Source organism: Cheilinus undulatus, linkage group 11, assembly GCF_018320785.1.
Source record: "Cheilinus undulatus linkage group 11, ASM1832078v1, whole genome shotgun sequence".
Taxonomy (NCBI): domain Eukaryota; kingdom Metazoa; phylum Chordata; class Actinopteri; order Labriformes; family Labridae; genus Cheilinus; species Cheilinus undulatus.
The window spans coordinates 10,290,795-10,312,004 of record NC_054875.1 but is presented as its reverse complement, the minus strand read 5'-3'; the positions used below and the strand labels follow the sequence as shown (position 1 = coordinate 10,312,004).

Sequence of the window (21,210 nt, the reverse complement as noted above, 5' to 3'; positions counted from 1 at the left end):
TTTGGTTTTCTTTTGTAGGCCACATAGAGGTTTCAGTTTTAATCCCAGTCTGTTTAATAACCAGTTAAAAACTTCCTACAGGAGCTTTAAACCCGACAGCTCTTAAGACTGTTTTAACCTGGTGTGATTTGAGTTTTATTTACTGTAATGAATAATGAATAAAAATCTTTACATGGTGTCTGGTTGCTTTTTAAACGATGTAAAGCCACAGTAGCTTCTGTTCTCATACCTATATCTATATGAAAGGTCTCATCAGTGACTGTGCAGCATCTGCTCAGTCTCCTCTGTTGTTTTATCCACCTGCCTCCTTGTTCTACCTTCTGCTCAGGTGACTCTGCTGTAATTACAGAGATTTACATTGTCTTAGATGAAATTGGAGGACTTAGCCCAGGTGTGATGTTTAAAGGCCCTCATTAAACTGATCAGCACTCAACCTCTGATTTCTGCCAAGTCTCTCACCAATTAGCATCCTGTCTGCCTCACTACTGGAGCAAAGCCCCTCCTCACCTTAGAAAACCAAGAAAATTTTGGGTACATTTGAGTTTTATATGTTTACCATCTTTATAATCTCCAATGGGGCAGTTACCATAGAGAGGCAGAATGAGGCACAGCAATTATTACTGCATCTTATTCCACAACACACCTGCTGGCTTCATCTGCTGGGTGAGAAACAAAGCGCTGCTCTGATCAGTCTCACACGCGAACAGATAAACGGTGGGGAACACGGTATTCAAACCAACCACACATGCCCACACCATGACTGACAGTTTATTAAGGCCACACTGAATTCATCCTTTCAGTGTGACCAATATTTAAAGTCTGATTGGTGATTATTGTTGGTAAGATCAAATGAGGGCATTTTGGTAACATTAAGATTGTAGAATAAACCCACTCATTGCAAAGAGAATTAATACATCATAACATCACTGATAACTTGCCTTAATCAAAGAATGATTAAGAACATAAATATTCAAGGCTGACTGGTCAAGTCACTAGACCCACCACCTCCTCCTTTACGACAATTTGCGACCCAAATTTCTCTAAAACATTTTAACATAACCATATGTTGTTTCATGGAAAATGGGGATGTTTGGACTTGAGTTGTAGAACAAAGAGACTGAATTTCCTTCAAAATAAAAGCATATAATCATAGACTTTCTGCAATATAATATTCCTTCAGGCACAGCTCTGCAACCCACTAAAAATGGCTTTATGACCTATGTTTGGGTCCTGTCCATGGGCATAGCACAAGGGGGGAGAGGGCACTGATTACCAGGGCCCAAAGTAGGAAGGAGGCCTTGAGAAGCCTGAAAAGTGTGTTTTTATTTATTTTTTCTTAATAATCAGTGTCATTATTGACCCAAAAGCAACTAAATGAAATGGTCAGCAGACAGAAATTTGTATCAAAAAGAGTAAAATTAATTACTACAGGGCCAGTGTCCTCCCTCAAAAATGTCCAAATGGTATAGTCCAGCGCTGCAAAATAATGCACGTAAATTTAATTCAATCATTGTAAAAAAAAAAATTGCTCATAAATCTGGAAATAATGGATCAGAATACATTAAAATGCATAGATATGTGTAAAAATGCCACAACATGTTTTGCTTGGTTAGCTGGTTAAGGGGAGGGCTGTGTAATATTCTTTCTGGGGTGCCAAAATCCTTAGCTACGTCCCTGGTCCTGTCCCACCCGTTGAGAACCAAGACATTAAAGCCTGTTTTTTTTCTTCTGCATTGAAGCTAGTGCTGCACATTTAATCTCAACACAATTGCAATCATTATATCAGACTGTGCAATCACAATTATTTTTGTATTAAGTTGTAACTTTATAAAAATATGGAGTTATTTTCAAGGCAGCTTTGTAAAATTTTCAAGATTTAAGTTTAGAAATACACATTTCAAAGCTCATTATTCTCTGTTTTCTATAAGGAGCAGATTCATGACATCATTTATGTATCATACATGTAATTTTGTAGCATATTGCAATATAATCAAGTACAACTGCAAACACACATTATTACCAAATCATGCAGCATTAGTTGCAAGCACTTCATACTTGTATTTGTGTATCATTACACTTCTCCAAATTAATTTAATCTCTTTCTGGAATATTCTTCTTCAATTTCTGTCATAGAAAACTGTTGACATCCTCCTTATCCCCCAACACACACTCAGTGGCTGTAGGCCTATCTCTGCTTTCAGTCTGCTCAGGCTCTCTGCCTCCTCTTTTTATTAGTCTCTAACCTTCTGTTGTTATTCCTCATGAACAAGGTTTCAGTACATATGTAAATGACATCACGCAAGGACCTTTTGAAGAGGTTATAAAGTAGTGACACAGACTAAATTTTTAAACAGGGAAGCCTGCACATCATTAGATGAATTCAGTGTTTTTGGATGCAGTACTGCAGCACGTCTTTGCATGCAGGTGACTGTGTGTGCACGCTCTGGAGGAGCGCTCAAAAACAGGCAGCAGGAGGACTGATGGAGACTCTAGGTTGTCTTATTTATCAATCTTGGATGGTGTGTATTATCTTGATGTACAGAATTATAATAATCAAAAGGCCATGGCTTGTTTTTACAGTTACCTGCTGTTAGGCTGCAGACTTTCTTAGTATGGGCTCTAAACTAGGCTGAAGACTGACAGTAGAGTCAATACATTCAAAGGCTACATGCCATCTGAGTGATATGACCTGCATCGGCACTTACATCATGGAATGTTCTGCAAAATGGTTTAAACTTTTAGCAACTCAGAAATCTTAACACGTTGCTTTTCTTCATGTGAAATCCAGTTAAGAAAAGTTTTTTTTTTTTTTTTTTTAATGTTAATGATCCTGTAACACAATTAGTTAAATTTAAAAGTAATGTTACTAACTCAGCCATGACCATACTTCTCATTTAAATATGTCCACAAACTCTTTTCCTTTATATAATTAAAAATAGATGAGTTAATAAAAACAACCCTGCAGGTTTTACTAATAAACAAGCAGTCTATAGAGACTAAAACCATTTTCTGTAACAGGTTGTAAACATGTTTGTGTCTGCTGTAAAAAATAGGCATTTTAATATGGGACCTCATGGTCATTATTGGCTTCTAGAGCTGGTCTCAAGTGGACACTTAAGGAACAGTAGTTTACTGCTCCTCATTTTATCCCCACTCACTCTTCCACACGCTTCCTGTCTCTCCACTGCTGTCCTTTCTTATAAGTCTAAGGAACAAAAAATCATCTTAAAATTTCTTGTTTTTGCCTCTTGCCTATAGAAGCATCAAATAAGGATTGTTTTTTAACTGCTTTCACTTTTGGTTCTCCACCACTGTTGTGGGATTAGCAAAAAATTACAGTAATGTAAAGGTTTGCTATAGAGATGATCATTTATACGGCAATAAGTGTCACTTAATAAGTGCACTGTAGTATCATTATGATATGCTGCAACCAGTGCCGGGCTAACTCTGGCTACTTGGTTATTTAGTTTAGTTATACTCTAATCAATTACATCTGCCTGAATTACTGTTGCTAACTGCTGTCACCACAACAATGACTAATCAAACTGCTGTGTCAAACTGTTGCTGGGTTCTGAAGAATTGATTCATGCTTTTCAACCTGATTTTCTGCCCATTTTTCTCCTTCTTTATGCCACTTTAACACTTTTTAACTGCGTCACACTTTTTCCCACTTTTAGCCCCATTTTGCCCATTTGATGCCACTTTCTGTCCATTTTAACCCCTCTTTTTGGTACTTCTATACCATTTTTTCTCCTTTTTGCAAATTTAAGTCTCTTTCTGGCCACTATTAGAGCTTTTTGCCACTTTCTGCCCACTTTTACCACATATTTGCAACTTGAAACCCATTTTTGCAGCTTTGACATATTTCTGCCCCTTCAGGTCTGTTTGGAAGCTTTTTTGGGGGACTTTTAGCCCAATTTTGCCACTTTTGGCCCAGGTTTCTCACTTCTTTTTACCAGTTTTAACCCATTTTGCTGCTTCTTGAGTATTGATGCCACTTTTTCGGCCATTCTAACGCCCCCAACTTTTTTGACAGTTTTAATCATTTTTTTGACACCTTTTTTCCTTTTTTTACAGTTATTTTCCATTTAAGTTTTCACATTTTTTTTCTGCTTTATTTTCTGGCATCCTGATGTTTGTAAAGCTTTGCTTTGAAGTCTAACATTACTTTTCAAATTGTTTAGTTCAATGTGCTCATCCACATTGTTAACAATAATTTAAAGGTAGTTCTGTTTGTTTTTGTTTTTTTTAAAAGGGGGTTCACATTCATTTTTTTAATGACTATATTGTACTCTTGCATTTATTTATTTATTTATTCTGCTGCTTTGATAGGAGTGGTGATTATTCAGGGTAAAAAATATATATATTATTAACACAGCTTAACTTTACATCAGACCATGATTTTGCTGACCTGCATATGGGCCTCTAATTTGTCTGGGCCCCGTTATGGGCGGCCTTGTACTTAAGGACAACAAGAGCGTGTTGGTAAAATGTTAACTGACCCAAGCAAAAAGCAACTCTCCACTGCCGTGAAGTCGACTTCAAATCTTTCCAACCACCTGCAAATGCAGCAGACAAACACAAAACTGCAGCTCTGCTGTAGTAGCTAAAAATCCTCAGCATCTAACAGTAAAGATAATAAATGTGACACACCAGACAGACTATTTCACATTTCGAATACATGTGATATTCTACATTCCACATCAATCTTGGCAACACCCCATAGATGCTGTTTGGGAAGAGCAGGTGATTGGACAAATGCATATGAAGTAGCTGATACAGTGCCTCAGAGAGTAAATAACATAATGCAAGCTCAGCATACAGCTGTTATTATTGTTCACTCTCAGTGGAGCCAGTTGATAAATCAAACTCTTGCTGATGCTGGTCAGGAGAAGTGAAAAAAACACAATTTCCACCAAGAAAGATCTTTGCTTCTTCTTTAATACAGAAACATTTAGTTCTGATTGAACTGCTGCTATAGCTACATCTATGCTAATCTCTCTACCTGCAGTGATTGTTTACAGGCCCTGCAGGTTTTACTAATAAACAAGCAGTCTATAGAGACTAAAACCATTTTCTGTAACAGGTTGTAAACATGTTTGTGTCTGCTGTAAAAAATAGGCATTTTAATATGGGACCTCATGGTCATTATTGGCTTCTAGAGCTGGTCTCAAGTGGACACTTAAGGAACAGTAGTTTACTGCTCCTCATTTTATCCCCACTCACTCTTCCACACGCTTCCTGTCTCTCCACTGCTGTCCTTTCTTATAAGTCTAAGGAACAAAAAATCATCTTAAAATTTCTTGTTTTTGCCTCTTGCCTATAGAAGCATCAAATAAGGATTGTTTTTTAACTGCTTTCACTTTTGGTTCTCCACCACTGTTGTGGGATTAGCAAAAAATTACAGTAATGTAAAGGTTTGCTATAGAGATGATCATTTATACGGCAATAAGTGTCACTTAATAAGTGCACTGTAGTATCATTATGATATGCTGCAACCAGTGCCGGGCTAACTCTGGCTACTTGGTTATTTAGTTTAGTTATACTCTAATCAATTACATCTGCCTGAATTACTGTTGCTAACTGCTGTCACCACAACAATGACTAATCAAACTGCTGTGTCAAACTGTTGCTGGGTTCTGAAGAATTGATTCATGCTTTTCAACCTGATTTTCTGCCCATTTTTCTCCTTCTTTATGCCACTTTAACACTTTTTAACTGCGTCACACTTTTTCCCACTTTTAGCCCCATTTTGCCCATTTGATGCCACTTTCTGTCCATTTTAACCCCTCTTTTTGGTACTTCTATACCATTTTTTCTCCTTTTTGCAAATTTAAGTCTCTTTCTGGCCACTATTAGAGCTTTTTGCCACTTTCTGCCCACTTTTACCACATATTTGCAACTTGAAACCCATTTTTGCAGCTTTGACATATTTCTGCCCCTTCAGGTCTGTTTGGAAGCTTTTTTGGGGGACTTTTAGCCCAATTTTGCCACTTTTGGCCCAGGTTTCTCACTTCTTTTTACCAGTTTTAACCCATTTTGCTGCTTCTTGAGTATTGATGCCACTTTTTCGGCCATTCTAACGCCCCCAACTTTTTTGACAGTTTTAATCATTTTTTTGACACCTTTTTTCCTTTTTTTACAGTTATTTTCCATTTAAGTTTTCACATTTTTTTTCTGCTTTATTTTCTGGCATCCTGATGTTTGTAAAGCTTTGCTTTGAAGTCTAACATTACTTTTCAAATTGTTTAGTTCAATGTGCTCATCCACATTGTTAACAATAATTTAAAGGTAGTTCTGTTTGTTTTTGTTTTTTTTAAAAGGGGGTTCACATTCATTTTTTTAATGACTATATTGTACTCTTGCATTTATTTATTTATTTATTCTGCTGCTTTGATAGGAGTGGTGATTATTCAGGGTAAAAAATATATATATTATTAACACAGCTTAACTTTACATCAGACCATGATTTTGCTGACCTGCATATGGGCCTCTAATTTGTCTGGGCCCCGTTATGGGCGGCCTTGTACTTAAGGACAACAAGAGCGTGTTGGTAAAATGTTAACTGACCCAAGCAAAAGCAACTCTCCACTGCCGTGAAGTCGACTTCAAATCTTTCCAACCACCTGCAAATGCAGCAGACAAACACAAAACTGCAGCTCTGCTGTAGTAGCTAAAAATCCTCAGCATCTAACAGTAAAGATAATAAATGTGACACACCAGACAGACTATTTCACATTTCGAATACATGTGATATTCTACATTCCACATCAATCTTGGCAACACCCCATAGATGCTGTTTGGGAAGAGCAGGTGATTGGACAAATGCATATGAAGTAGCTGATACAGTGCCTCAGAGAGTAAATAACATAATGCAAGCTCAGCATACAGCTGTTATTATTGTTCACTCTCAGTGGAGCCAGTTGATAAATCAAACTCTTGCTGATGCTGGTCAGGAGAAGTGAAAAAAACACAATTTCCACCAAGAAAGATCTTTGCTTCTTCTTTAATACAGAAACATTTAGTTCTGATTGAACTGCTGCTATAGCTACATCTATGCTAATCTCTCTACCTGCAGTGATTGTTTACAGGCCTGCAGGACAACTAAACCACACCTGCAGCTACTACCTCTTTCTCCTTAAATGACACTGATTCAACCATTCATTTTCAAGCTTTGCAAGATAGAAATGTCTGCTAACAGGCATGGAATCATGCAGTCCATCAGTTTTGCAAGGTTAGCATACTTTGCTGTGTTAAATTGGGTAAGAAAGGAAGTGTCCTCATCAGAATAAGGATTTGTGCTGATGTGGACATCTGTAAAGTTTATTTTTAGTTGTCCATTAAGTGTCAGTGAATGAAAACAGTATGCTTCTACATCTTTAAGTGTAAGTTAACTGGTATATTCTGGTCACCACTCTGCACTAACTCAAAAGCCTTTCAAACAATGTATCTGCACTGCTGTCTGATCAGCTGCATGTAAACCTTCAGGGACAGATGAACGTTTATTTCCCCTGAGGGTTCAAAGGGCTGCTTTAACGGCCAATCATCTTCCACCAAGACCATTCAACATCTTCATGGGTGATTGACTTCGACATACACATCATATAGCTTCTCCTCTGAAAATCATTGTTGTTCTCTGCATGCTAATGCCTTAACAAACACATTATACAGCCAGCTAATTACATGAGACAAACACGGAGTCTTTTGGAGGATACAGGCAGGTGTGTTTGGAGATGGTTCACGTCATAATGGCCTCAAACTGAACACACAAACCCTTTAAAGTCTGACAATGCCGTGTCTGGCCATGAGGCAGGCGAGGCTGGCGTGCCGTTTAAAGCAGCTCACAATGCACATTGACCTTCAGGTCAGCATTTACGTTCATTTCCTAAACAAACTACAACGTCTCGGCTGTGAATGACTGAAACTTGAGCTGCTCTGCAACTTTGCAGCTGTGTTTGACAGGCAACAAGAGGCAGACTATAGACTGTGTGTGAGTGTGTGCTTGTGCAGGTGTGTATGTGTGTTAAAACCACAATTCAGAGACATTAAGACAGTGAACTTCATCAGCTTTTGCTTTAAAAAGGTCTACTGTATCCTCATTCAAGTAGGATATGCCTTTTCCTGTCAGTGTTTGAGTAGTTACACAATAAAAATGTATTACACATCACAGCTTCCTTTAAGTGATGTTTTACATCACTAAATTACTCACTGATGAAAGTATCACTTTTCTATTATTGTGTAGCATTATCTAAGACTGGGGTGTCAAACTCGAGGCCCTGGGCCTAATCTGGCTCGTGCTTCAGTTGTTACCCGCCCGTATGATGATATCATATTTTTATTATAACTGGCCCTCTGGTATGAGGTAAACCAGTACAGGTCCTTGTTAAGTCCTAAAAATTAGAAAAAGTAAAGAGTCAAAATGATTAGATATTGAGGAATGCAGGAAAAGAAAGTAATATGTGTTTTTATTTCATATTTAAATTTTGAATCTCTCAACTATGACTTGAACTTAAGATTTACGAGTTTTTCAGTTCATAATTTTGACTTTTTGTGTCATATTTGTGTGGCGGCGCAGGAGTCAGCGCTGTTGCCTCACTGATAGAAGGTCCCTGGTTCGCTTCCCAGTCAGGGCCTTTCTGTGTGGAGTTTGCATGTTCTCCCCGTGTATGTTAAGGTTGTCTGGATACTCCGGCGTCCTCCCACCACCAAAAACATGCTCATTAGGTGACTCTAAATTGGCTGTATGTATGAGTATGAACAAGCCTGGTTGTCTGTCTTTATATGTAAGCTCTGCGATTGACTGGCAACCAGTCCAGGGTGTACCCCACCTCTCGCCCAACGAGAGGGCTGGGATAGGCTCCAGCCCCCCCGCGACCCCAAACGGGTTAAGCGGTATAGAAAATGGATGGATGGATGGTGTCATACTTTGACCTTTTAGATCCACAATTTAAAATTCAAGTTCAAATTTTGAACATTAGAATTCATAGTTTTGGTTTTAATCTTATAACTTGAACTTTGAAAATCATGATTTTCACTTTTATCTCATATTTTGACCTTTTAAATGTATGTTTTTGACTTTGTTTTTTTTTTTTTTTTTTAGTTTGACCTTTAGAATTCAAGATTTTCACCTTTAACTCATGTTTTGACATTTTAAATTCATGATTTTGGCTAATATCTCATGTCTTGACCTTTAACAGTCATGATTCAGAATTGTACCTCATATTTTGACCTTTGCCCAGCGATTGACTGGCGACTGGGTGAACCCCGCTTCTCACCCAATGACAGCTGGGATAGGCTCCAGCCCCCCCACCATCCCGGACAGGGTAAGCAGAATAGAAAATGGATGGATTTTGACCTTTTAAGTTAATAATTTCAGCTTCTATCCCATATCATGAGCTTTAAATTCATGATTTTTACTTAAATATCAAATTTGAACCTTTGACAATCATGATTTTTACTTAAATATTATGTTTTAACCTTTAACAAACATGATTTTTCCTTAAATATTATGTTTTAACCTTTAACAGTCATGATTTTTACTTAAATATTATGTTTTAACCTTTAACAGTCATGATTTTTACTTTAATATCATATTTTAACCTTTAACAGTCATGATTTTTACTTCAATATCATATTTCAACCTTTGACAGTCATGATTTTTACTTAAATATCATATTTTAACCTTTAACAGTCATGATTTTTACTTTAATATCATATTTCAACCTTTAACAGTCATGATTTTTACTTAAATATCATATTTCAACCTTTAACAGTCATGATTTTTACTTTAATATCATATTTTAACCTTTAACAGTCATGATTTTTACTTAGATATTATGTTTTAACCTTTAACAGTCATGATTTTTACTTTAATATCATGTTTCAACCTTTAACAGTCATGATTTTTACTTTAATATCATATTTCAACCTTTAACAGTCATAATTTTTACTTTAATATCATGTTTCAACCTTTAACAGTCATGATTTTTACTTACATATTATGTTTTAACCTTTAACAGTCATGATTTTTACTTTAATATCATGTTTCAACCTTTAACAGTCATGATTTTTACTTACATATTATGTTTTAACCTTTAACAGTCATGATTTTTACTTTAATATCATGTTTCAACCTTTAACAGTCATGATTTTTACTTACATATTATGTTTTAACCTTTAACAGTCATGATTTTTACTTACATATTATGTTTTAACCTTTAACAGTCATGATTTTTACTTTAATATCATGTTTCAACCTTTAACAGTCATAATTTTTACTTTAATATCATGTTTCAACCTTTAACAGTCATTATTTTTACTTACATATTATGTTTTAACCTTTAACAGTCATGATTTTTACTTTAATATCATGTTTCAACCTTTAACAGTCATGATTTTTACTTACATATTATGTTTTAACCTTTAACAGTCATGATTTTTACTTTAATATCATGTTTCAACCTTTAACAGTCATGATTTTTACTTACATATTATGTTTTAACCTTTAACAGTCATGATTTTTACTTACATATTATGTTTTAACCTTTAACAGTCATGATTTTTACTTACATATTGTGTTTCAACCTTTAACAGTCATGATTTTTACTTCAATATCATGTTTCAACCTTTAACAGTCATGATTTTTACTTACATATTATGTTTTAACCTTTAACAGTCATGATTTTTACTTACATATTATGTTTTAACCTTTAACAGTCATGATTTTTACTTAAATATTATGTTTTAACCTTTAACAGTCATGATTTTTACTTCAATATCATGTTTCAACCTTTAACAGTCATGATTTTTACTTCAATATCATGTTTCAACCTTTAACAGTCATGATTTTTACTTACATATTATGTTTTAACCTTTAACAGTCATGATTTTTACTTAAATATTATGTTTTAACCTTTAACAGTCATGATTTTTACTTCAATATCATGTTTCAACCTTTAACAGTCATGATTTTTACTTACATATTGTGTTTTAACCTTTAACAGTCATGATTTTTACTTCAATATCATGTTTCAACCTTTAACAGTCATGATTTTTACTTACATATTATGTTTTAACCTTTAACAGTCATGATTTTTACTTAAATATTATGTTTTAACCTTTAACAGTCATGATTTTTACTTTAATATCATATTTCAACCTTTAACAGTCATGATTTTTACTTACATATTATGTTTTAACCTTTAACAGTCATGATTTTTACTTCAATATCATGTTTCAACCTTTAACAGTCATGATTTTTACTTCAATATCATGTTTCAACCTTTAACAGTCATGATTTTTACTTACATATTATGTTTTAACCTTTAACAGTCATGATTTTTACTTACATATTATGTTTTAACCTTTAACAGTCATGATTTTTACTTAAATATTATGTTTTAACCTTTAACAGTCATGATTTTTACTTACATATTATGTTTTAACCTTTAACAGTCATGGTTTTTACTTAAATATTATGTTTTAACCTTTAACAGTCATGATTTTTACTTCAATATCATGTTTCAACCTTTAACAGTCATGATTTTTACTTACATATTATGTTTTAACCTTTAACAGTCATGGTTTTTACTTAAATATTATGTTTTAACCTTTAATAGTCATGATTTTTACTTAAATATCATATTTTAACCTTTAACAGTCATAATTTTTACTTACATATTATGTTTTAACCTTTAACAGTCATGATTTTTACTTAAATATTATGTTTTAACCTTTAACAGTCATGATTTTTACTTTAATATCATATTTCAACCTTTAACAGTCATGATTTTTACTTTAATTTATGGAAGACCATTTCTGCCACTTAACAAAGAGAAACCTAACCTGACATGCCAGATGGATGTGTGTCACACATCCATCTGGGAAAGGTTCAATAGGAAACGTTTGAGAAAAGGCAGAGGCTTTGAAAAGAACTCAGAGTATGATTGGGTGAACGTTCTGTCTGTCACATCTCTACGGGCCAATCAGAGCAACAAAACACTTAACGTAGTCACTATCAAGCTGCGCGTGTGCAGCTACTGAGGAATAACGCGAAACATACAGACATGTAAGTACTCGACTTTTGTTGTTTTTGAAAAGAAAACAACTCACTGCTGTTCTTTGTTCTTCTTTCAATGAAGAAATGTCGTCAAGTTCTGATAAAACTGGTGCTTTAGCAGCATCCACGCTTATCTCCTCCTCCATAACTGCACCAGCTCTTGCTGCTGCTTATTTACGTTTCGACTCTGCTGCACCTGAATGTATTGCCCCTTGTCGCTGATTGGTCCTGCCATTTTCTAACCGGGCCCAAACGGTTCAGATGGGAGCTTTGCAAGATGGATATGCCAGTGAAAAACAAGGAAACGGGCGGATCCATCTACTTTGCACGGTTAAGAGAAACCAGGAAGTTAGGCAACAAAAAAAAAAAAAACGAATCCTATGTCATAATTATGAGATAAAAAAGTCGAAATTCTGAGATAAAAAGTCATAATTATGGTTCTTTCCTCATATTTTCAACTTTTTATTTCATAATTATGACTTATAATGACTGTATAATTATGAATTAGGATTTCTTTTTTCAAGGATAGCTTCATTTTCACATTTTTTCTTTATTATTTGGCAGAAATGGGCTTCCATATTAATGTGTTTAGACCTTTTGAACTCATGCTTTAGTATTTTATTTCAGTTTCTTTTATTTCAAAATCATTTTTCATCAATGCTAAGTTTTGTTTTCCTGATTTGTTGCTAGTGAAAATGAGGTTGGCAGATTATTTTTAAATGTTGACCCTGTTAGGCTCTCAGTTTAGACCTAATATCTAAATCTGGCCCCTGCAGAGACTGAGTCTGACCCCTGATCTAAGAGAGACTTTCACTGCTGTGTAACGGACTGAGGGCCATGAACATTCAGTTTTGCTTTCTGGCCCTGGCCCTCTGTGCTGAGATTCATCCAGATTCTCTAAATCTTTTGACATGTGGAAACATCTAAATTCCTTTCAATTACACAGCGGCACAGTTTACCTAGGCGCCCTTCGGAGTTCTTTTATACCCAATCATGATACTATCACCTGTTCCCAATAAACTCACACTTACAGGTGGAATTTTTCAGGTGTGCTCTACTCTATTCTATTCTGTTTTGATTTGAATTTTACCCAATGTCCCAACTTTTTTGGAATTGGGAATTGTGTATAAAATGGCCTCCTTTTTACACTGCCTGCAAGGCAACAACTGTCCCATTTCAACCATATAGCTCACAGGTTCATGTAATTCAGTGATGAAAGAGCCAGGAACCAAAAGTCTTTCTGGTGTAATCCTGTTTGAATTTCCACCAGATTTGAAGAACTAGACAAATAAAGCAACAACAGCTTTATTTAGTGTGTAGTTTCTGCTCTTGTCATGTAAGTCCTTACATTGTTCTCCTTTTTTAATGTCAATATAGGCTACAAGAAATGTCCTCCCCTAGTACTAATATTGATACTGCTGACAGGCACTGTTTACTTTACACTGGCTGACTGAGTGATGAGGATGAAGGCTGCGTTCTGATCCACCAGGGAAACTCAGTCACACCATTTCCACTCTGAGAGTTTCTTTTCCAGAGGAATCAGCTTTAGGTCTGGTTTTCAGAAGAACTAATATGAAGACAATTTTAGGATTCTGCATGTTTTCAAGGGTAACAATCTCTGTTGTAGACACAAAATGACAATGAGAGGGATGAAGAGACAGCAATTAAACAAAATCTCTATTTACAGATGTACCTGAAACACATTACAAAGATTCAAACTAAACTCCATTCAAAAACATTAAATAAAAGTTGTTTTCTTCTCCTTTTAGGGGCTGACCTGACAAAGCCTTACTCTTTACTTTTTACAGATCTGCATAATGAGGTCCAAAGAGAAATTTTTAACCTCTGTAGTGAGAAAATGACTTGAATATTAGAGACTACTCAAAGCAGCTACTTGGCTCCATGAGCCAAAGCTTTAACGGTTGGAAGATCTGTTCACACATTAACTTTAACAGGCTGTCATAAACGGGGAATTCAGTTCTGTTTGAGTGGGGTTTCTGCTGACTAATAAAGTTTGAATCACACCAAATAACTGAGATACAACCCCAGTTCCCAAAAAGTTGGGGCACTTTGTGAACCTTAAATAAAAACAAAATGTGCTGATTTTCAAATCTGGTAAAACCCATGTAACAACATATCAGATGTTGAAACAGACATGTTTCCAATTTATAAAAAAATATTAGCTCATTTTGAATTTGATGGCAGCAACACATCTCAAAAAAGTAGGGATGGAGCATCTTGCAACTAATTAGGTTAATTGGCAATGGTCAGTAATGATATATGGTATAAAAGGAGCATTTTAGAGAGGCAGGGTCAAAAGTTAAGATAGGCAGGGGTTCATCAATTTGTGAAAACTGTGTCCAAAATAATTTTTAAAACAACTGGGGAAAAATGTTCCTCAGTGTTGAATTTCACAGACTTTGAATACCCTCTGCAGTTCATAATACCATCAAAAGATTCAGAGAATCTGGAGAAATCTTAGTGTGCAAGAGACAAGGCCAAAGGTCAACATTGGATGCTCATGATCTTTCGGGCCCACAGGCGACACTGCTTTAAAAACAGGCATGATTCTGTACTGGAAATTCCTGCATGGGCTCGGGAACACTTGCAGAAATCATTGTTAGTCTGTAACAATAATTGGCCGTGCCATCCCAAAATACAAGTAAAAGTTGTAAAATGTTGTACACCGCCGTCTTCTCTGGGCCAAAGCTCATTTAAAATGGACTGAGGCAAAATGGAAAACTGTTCTGTGGTCAGATGAATTAAATTTTGAAAGTCTTTTTGGAAACCATGGATATTGTGTCCTGTATACTAAATAGGAGTGGGTTCTTTCAGCTTGTTATCAGTGCAGGTCAAAAGCCTGCTTCTCTGATGCTATGGGGTTACATTAGTGCCCATGGCATGAGCAGCCCACACATCTGGAAAGGCACTATCAGTGCTGAAAGCATATAGAGATTTTAGAGCAACATTATGCTCCCATGTAGATAGTATCTTTTTTAGGGAGGGCCTTGCATATTTCACTAAAACAATTCTAAACCACATACCACATCCTTCACAACAGCCTGGCTTCACAGTAGAAGAGTCCAGGGGCTGAACTGGCCTGCTTGCAGTTGAGACCTTTCACCAATACAAAACATTTGGTGCCTCATAAATAAAAACAAAATAAGTTAAAGAAGGCCCAGGACTGTTGAGCAACCAGACATCGGACAAGAATGGGACAACATTCCTCTCCTGAAGCTCTTAGCACTTCTCTGATCTCAGCACTTCCCAGATATTTACAGACTGTTGTTAAAAGAAGGTACACAATGGTAAACATGACCCTGTCCCAATTATTTTGAGACGTGTTGCTGCCATCAAATTCAAAATGAGCTAATATCTTATATTGTGAATAATATGGGTTAGGAGATTTCTTAAATCAATGCATTCTGTTTAGTTCACATATTACACTGCGCCCCACCATTTTTGGAATTGAGGCTACAGATTGAAAAAAATTAAACACTATTCCTGAGAAGCTAAAGAAATCATTTCTTTTAGTCTTTAACTTTTTGCGATTAACTGAAATGTTTTTACTTGCAGAAAAGCAAATACAGGAATATATATATTTTTTGCACTGGTCCTGATGTAAACATTTAAAAGGTTCTAAATCAATAGCGAGGGTTCAGTATTGACCCACAAATAGTGAGGTAAGTTATAGCTGTATTTGTTGCGCTTACACCCTCCGATCCTTACCACTACCTGTCTGACAGTATGATGTAAAGCCGTGACATGTACACTATATGTTCTCTGAGTGCTGTAACGCCTGATCTCTCCCACAGAGTGTATCATGGGCTCAGGCTGCAGAGTAACAGCAGGGCCTGATAATGATGCAAGACGTGTTTGTGATGTGGAAGCTCTCCAGGGAGGCAGGGTTCAGGTGAAGATGCAGCCAGGAAGAGGCCAGCTGGGACCAGTTACCAAGGTACAAACACTGCCATCACCACCATTACCCCACACCTGTGTCATACCTCATCACTTCCTCTGCATGTTAGAGGAGAAGGCATGGCAAAAACAAAACTACATCGTCTTCAGGTACTTTACTGTTGGTCTGACAAAAGAAGCCCCGGCTGTGGAGATAGACGGTGCTCAGTGTTTCAAGCACCGAGCTTAAAGCAGCGTGCAAAATAACCAACATTTGCAGAACCATTTCAAAGATGACTCAGTGTTTTGGTTCTGGTAGAGACATCAACATGCTGAGATTCTGCAGCTGCTGCATCCACCTGAATTCTCATGAATAAACACCCAGCCAAAACATGCAAACAACCTTCATATCAGCTGTAGCTTTGTTTTCCCTTTATTTGCTGCTGCTGTATTAGTTCCTCATAGAAATCATCTCTTTTCCAGTGTTTGTCTACACCTGCTCAAAACATACAAAACTACTAGATAAATCTGCTTTTTTAAAGTCATGCTTCTGCAGGATTTCAGCATATAAACCTATGATGAAAGAATTGTTTCTTATCACTGTAGTAAATTACTGCTGAGCAATGTACAAGGGTTGCAATTAAATGCAATTTATAGCTGTGAGAAAATTTTAATCTTGAAGGCCGTGGCCAAAATATACATCTGACCTCAGCAGTAAGGAGGAGAGAGGCATGATAAAGTCTTCAGCCTGCCAGTACTTAGGCCAACTTTAATCTAAAAGAGTAGGAGATCACCTCCTGAAGATCTTACATCAGCAAAAGCAAAGATCCTCACTGTATTCATTAAAGAGTTATCATGTTTAACATTAACGCCATCAAATCTGCAGTAAGAAGCGCTGATGTCTAAGCTCAGCTTGACCCTATAAGGAGTGATTATTGACAGGATTACATAAGCCATAAAGTGAAAGTGCTGTAAATCTTATCTATGCAGATAAATGTAATGACTTCAGTTACTTTTGTAGGTTTTGTTCCTCATGCAGACAATGTTACAGTTCCTCAACTGTGGATGATCAAAGGTTACTGAGCTGAACACAGCATATTTTCCAGTTCACCAGTTAGACTCAGTTGTACAATGACGTCAACTCACGGTTTGTTGATTTTTTTTTTTTTTTTTTCTGGTGAATCTGAGTCAGACAAAAGAGCTAAAACAAGTTAAATGCGAGTTATGTAAGAAATAATGAAATGGCAAATGAACTGCACATGCAATGCTCTCATTCATGAATTATCTGTGATTAACCACATTTCTTGGACACACCCAGGCTGGATTTCTGCCAGACACATCATGGCGCCAATCCAAAGAAATTCAAGTACAGATGAGAAACAAAGCCACTGACATCCTTTTCTGAGGCTTTGGAACTCCAGCCACTCCCTTTGAGAGCCGTTATCCACAAATGGAGAATACTCGGAACAGTGCTGAACATTCCCAGGAGTGGCCACCCTACCAAAATTACTCCAAGAGTGCATTGACGACTCATCCAGAAGGTCGCAGAAGAACCCAGAACAACATCCAACAAACTGCAGGCCTCACTGGCCTTAGTTCAGGTCAGAGTTCATGATTCAACAGTAAGAAAGAGACTGGGTGAAAATGGCATCCATGGGAGAGTACCAAGGCCAAAACTACTGCTGACTAGAAAGAACACAAAGGCCTGCCTCACGTTTGACAAAGATGATCTTGATGATACCATTTACCCTGATGAGTTGAACTTTCTGCATGGTCTCTGGTGTATAACTAACACAGAACATCATCAGCATAGATATACAATGTCTCAGATGAAAGGTCTGCAAGAGTGGCCGTCAGAGATGACCGGTCTGCAGCCAGACCCCTCTCCATGGAGCTTGTGTCTCACAGTGGTGGTCTGCAAAACATTGTCTGACTTTGCGACCTAAAAAGAGATGCTTTCGAGCAGTGGATCTCACCTGCTAGGTCGGGACCCAAAAGTGGGTCATGGAGCTCTTTTCAGTGGGTCGCGAATGTGTTCCTGGAAATAAAACTGTGTCAAAAATGTCAACTAAACTCCTTTAAAATAAGCTTTTTTGTCTCTCATCTTTTATTTGTGGCATGTTTTGCATTTTTGAGGTTCAAACTAGGATTTTTTTTCATTTGATAAACCTGATTGGTGAAAAAAGATCAGTTTTTCATTGGGAAGTTGATGGTGGGTCCTGAGGCTGGACCCGATGAGAACCAAAGCTTTAGAGTATTTTGTTCACTCATTAGAGTTGTTTTTAGTTAAATGGGAAAGGGCCTCATATTGGTCTCTACCTGGGGCCTCTAAATGAGTGAAACCACTCCTGTCTGTGATGTGAGTTCAAGTCCTTTAAGTTTTTGGATGTATTTGGTAAAACATAAAAACACACATATTAGTATCCTGATGAGAAATCTTGATGTTGATGATAGTTCTGTGTGAGCAACAGAATTAATGCTGTCTCATAACTGAACCTCACATCCTAATAGATGAACAAATGAGGGAAAGCTGAGCAACATTCGGACACTCCAGTCTGGAAAATCCCCACGTCAGCTCTGACCTACAATGACTCTACATTTATCCTGAATTCATACAAGGTAAATGATTGCTGGATTTCATTCTTTTGAATGAATCAGGAAGAAACGAGTATCAAAGTCCATCTGAGCCGCTGCACTGCTCAGACGAGTCACTGTAGGAGAGTTAACACATTAACACACTCAACACACCAGCTTCCTCACGGCTCACATTCACTTTTACAACCCTCCAAACACACCCTTTGGGTTTGGGCGCCGCTCTGTCAACACTACAGTCTCCAGGCGCGAGGCTAGTCAACCATTCAGCCAATCAAAAACAAGCAGCTAGGTGCGATGCAGTCCCACGAGAGCCTATAGGAGAGCAGGTGCCATGGAGACAAGCTGTTCATTGAATGGGGATGGGAAAAAAAGTGTTGAGGGTGCAGGTAAAGATGGCGATAGCCAGGATGATACACACAGGCTTTCATACATTCTGAATATTAGCCATGCACCAAGAAAGCTCAAAATACATGAAACACGGCAGGAAAAAAGCTGGATTTTGGCAGATCTCCTCATATTATAATCCTCTATCTGTTCCCTTCATCTAACTGTATTTTATGTCAGCTTGGCCAGAAAAGCAGTGAATCTCCCAGCCTGTTTCCTATCTTTCTACTCAGGTTGGAGGGCAAAGACAATCTATACATGTGGGAACACCTCCGGCTTTGACCCCAGATGACCTACCTCTTGATGTACGTGACCTCTGACCTGGAAGATCCGCCCAATCTCTCCATCTCCTCAAGACAAAGCAGACACACACAGAGGAGAACTTCAGCCTCCTATCTCGTCTCCAATGGCTCAGCATGGGAAATACTCTGCAGCTCATCCTGACTGAATTAAAACTAAAGTGGGAAAAACCAAGGCTAAGATGTTGGCAGCTGTGATGTGTGTTGAGAGGAATGCGCCGTTGTTATCACTCACTGAGTTATGCAAGAATGGTTCGGTGGAAACCTTTGCCTGGTACAGTGTTGGGCCTCGGCCTTCTCGTGCACACGCTCATGATGGTACTCACACAAAGAGCAGAGAAGACCCTGCCCTTTAGATCGTCTAATTACCCTCAGTGAGCGGGAGGAAGCTGGGCACAAGGAGGGCAGACGGCCTGGGTTATCATAAGCACCCAAACTCCCTGATTTTCTGCAGGAAAAAACCAAACTATTTTTAGCTTTCATCTGTGGCTTTTCCCTTAGAGAGAAAGTAACATGGAAGACAGTGATGGGAAATTTTTATTCCAGAGAACTTAAAGCTGTCCCGGTGGTTCTGTTGTGTACAGAGTCTGCAGGCCTCAAAGTGAGCTGCATGGGTTCAGTTTAGACCCTCTGTACTTTGCCACATGTCACTCCTCTCCCTCTCATCCCTGTTTCCAACTCTATTTGCTGATCTCTGAAACACTGGATCTCGAGTCGTGGAGCTGCTTTCATCTAATCATATTGTGAGGGCAAAAAGAATTGTGCCAGAAACACTAGAATCTACGGGAGCCTAAGCAAACAAACATCCATATGTATTATTTTATTCCATTTCCTATAATAACAAGTAAATAGTGATTGCTTTGACAGGACATTAACATGACAATCACATGATATACGGAGGACCTGATAATCAATGTAATTTATTTAACCCAATTTTGGTTGTTTAACCAGCAGTTTTTTGATGTATTCCTTAATTATATGATGTTTATCTCATGATGTATGGACGCCCTAAATGGCCAGATAGCCAAATGATACATTTTACATGATTTCCCTGTGAAAAGTAAATTTGGTTGTTTAACTTTAAAATTTTTGTTTTGTTTTGTTTCCACAAGACCTTGACTCGTTTATCTCATGATGTATGAGAGTCATAAGTGGTCAGACTTTTTTATGTTTAATTTTACTCAATTTTCTTGTAGTAACAAGCACATTTTTATTCTTCAAGAGCCCCAGGTTGCCACATATTTTATTTTCTCCATCTAGCCATGATAACCAGCAAATTTTGTTTGTTTTCACATGATTTTGATTTGTTTAATTCGTGGAAGCCCTAAGTGGCCAGACATCCTTATATTAAAATTGACTCCTTTTTCTCGTGATAACGAGTAAATCTCAGATATTCACTTGAGACAATTACTTGTTTATCTCATGATATATGAAAGCCTTAGGTGGACATACACCTATACACTTTTTTTTTTTTCAGTTTTTATGTGATAAAGTACATTTTGGTTATTAACTTGAGACTTATGTATTTCATGATGTATGGATACCCTTCATGGCCAGACACCCATATATTTTACTTTACCTCTTTTTTATGATGAGATTTTTTTTTTTTTACTTAAGTCACTGACTTGTTTATCTGATGATTTATGGAAACCATAAGTAGCCAGACTTGTATATATTTTACTTCTTCTTCTTCTTCTTTTTTTTTTTTTTTTTTTTTTTTTTTTTGTAAAAAGATGAAGGTTTTTTTAAATGATCATTTATAGAAGCCCTGTGTGGCCAGATTTCCCTAATTCATTTTCCTGTGATAGCATGTCCATTTCTGTTGTTTCGTTGAGATCTCAAATTATGTATCTTTTGATGTATGGAAGTCATTAGCAGCCATATGTCCATGTAGTTTATCTCATGCCACTTTCCTGTGAAAACCAGAAAATTTGGGTTATTTTTACAAGATTCTGACTTGTTTATTTCATGATGTCT

At 37.0% G+C, this 21,210-nt stretch overlaps 1 protein-coding gene across 4 annotated transcripts in view; it reads right to left on the bottom strand.

The window, feature by feature from the left end:
• ttll10 (tubulin tyrosine ligase-like family, member 10) overlaps positions 1–19,334 on the bottom strand; it is a 74,864-nt gene extending 55,530 nt beyond the window's left edge. For all 4 annotated transcript variants that reach the window (XM_041799480.1, XM_041799479.1, XM_041799482.1 and 1 more), the window contains exon 1: positions 19,232–19,334. The gene's annotated coding sequence lies outside the window, so the exon portion shown is untranslated. The remainder of the gene's footprint in view (positions 1–19,231) is intronic.
• Between the last annotated feature and the right edge of the window lie 1,876 nt (positions 19,335–21,210).